At 43.7% G+C, this 1,959-nt stretch overlaps 1 pseudogene across 1 annotated transcript; it reads left to right on the top strand.

Annotated features, from left to right (window-relative positions):
* The first annotated feature begins 722 nt into the window (after window positions 1–722).
* LOC108287705 lies at window positions 723–1,639 on the top strand (annotated as a pseudogene). The gene has a single exon (XR_001818445.2). The product of XR_001818445.2 is annotated as a Golgi SNAP receptor complex member 2-like (transcript).
* The last annotated feature ends 320 nt before the right edge of the window (window positions 1,640–1,959 follow it).

Below are 1,959 nucleotides of genomic sequence, written 5' to 3' on the forward strand. Positions count from 1 at the left end.
CCCTTCTAGTTGAAGGGCCTATTTTTTGAAATTTTTCCTTTTATCTTTCCTAGTGAGAACCCAGGAAGTTCAGTGTGATTGAACCAAGTTGTCTTAAATTATTTTCAAAATAAACTACAGGGAATTTGGGAAAATTGCTGTACATACTACATTTCCCCCTGCCCTACTTCTGTTTTCTTTGATTATTCATGTACTATAGTCAGCAATCTAATGCTTAATTCCAGAGGCTCCCATTTAGTTTATCTCCAGTAATCCTTTCTTTTTTTGCCCTGAAGTCTACTTTATCTAACACTAATATAGCCACTTCCATCTTCTTATGCTTACTGTTTGTATGGTATAGTCTTTTTCTATTCATATTTTTAACTTATCAGTGTCCTTATATTAAAACTGTGTCTTTTATAGGCAGCATATACTTGGGTCTTCTTTATTCATTCTGACAATCTCTGTCTTTTATTTGAAGTGTTGAGTCCTTTTACATTTAATGTAATTATTAACTTGATTGCCTTTAATTCTATATTTTTTTCTTTGTTTTCTATTTGTCTCATTTGTTCTCCGTACTGCCTTCCTGGCTCTTTTTGGGCTAATTTAATGTTTTATAAAAATTATCTGTTAGTCCTTTTGCATTTTAAGTGATTGCTTAGACATTACAATATATATTCCTAACTTTTTAGAGTCATAGAGTTAATATTTTATTACTTCATGTAAAATGTAAGAACCTGATAGCCGGCCACAACCGTGGCCTGTGGGGCCAGCGACATGGACCCCCTGTACCAGCAAACGCACAAGCAGGTCCATGAGATCCAGTCTTGCATGGGACGCCTGGAGACTGCAGACAAGCAGTCTGTGCACTTAGTAGAAAACGAAATCCAAGCAAGCATAGACCAGACATTCAGCCATCTAGAACACTCGGAAATTTTGTCCAGCAAGGAGCCCCCTAACCAAAGGCAGAATGCCAAACTTTGGGTTGGCCAGTTAAAGTACGATGTCTAGCACCTACAGACTGCTCTCAGAAACTTCCAGCATCAGCACCATGCAAGGGAACAGCAGGAGAGACCGCGAGAAGAGCTTCTGTCTTGAACCTTCACCACTAACGACTCTGACACCGCCATATCAGTGGACGAATCACTGCAGCTTAACTCCTCCCTCCAGAAAATTCACCACGGCATGGATGACCTCATTTTAGATGGGCACAATATTTTAGATGGACTGAGGACCCAGAGGCTGACCTTGAAGGGGACTCAGAAGAAGATCCTTGACATTGCCAACATGACGGGCTTGTCCAGCTTAGTGATGTGGCTCATCAAGAAGCGGGCTTTCCAGGACAAGTACTTCATGATCGGCGGGATGCTGGTGACCCTTATGGTCATGTTCCTTGTGGTGCATTACCTGACATGAGCCAGCCACGCTCAGCGGCTGAACAGCATTCCCACAGCATGCGAGTGTGTGTGAGTGTGTGCGCTTGAAAGAGAGAGGGGACCCAGAGGCTGCCTTTTGAAATGTGTGCCTGTCTTAACTGTGAAGACACTCAGGGGTGATTGTGATCTAGTTTCCAACCTGCTCTGTTTTCTGTGACGTCTTGGAGGAGGAGCTAGTGCCACCTCCATGTGAGGTGCTTAGGGAATGGAAGAAGTCCCAGTTCTGCCTCTCTCACTCTCACATTTACTGAGGGAGGGAAAGAATGGCTTGGGTGACTTTGTTTACCAGCGGATGCATGCCCTGAGAAGGTGTCCACAGTGAGCCCTGCATGCAGGACCGTCCACACGGTTCAAACCTTGTTACCATCTGCCTTTCGGGCTCCTGATAGGCTGGAGCAAAAGTGAAAAGGAGAGGAAAGAGGCCTCCTTTTCTCACACCCGTTATGTTAAATAGTCATTAATGTTAATAGTCATTAAATATGGGTCATTCACATGCTGGTGCTCCTGGCCACCTCCCGTGCACCCCAGTGACCTCTAGATGACT

This window comes from Cebus imitator, unplaced genomic scaffold (genome assembly GCF_001604975.1).
Source record: "Cebus imitator isolate Cc_AM_T3 unplaced genomic scaffold, Cebus_imitator-1.0 Scaffold352, whole genome shotgun sequence".
Classification (NCBI taxonomy): domain Eukaryota; kingdom Metazoa; phylum Chordata; class Mammalia; order Primates; family Cebidae; genus Cebus; species Cebus imitator.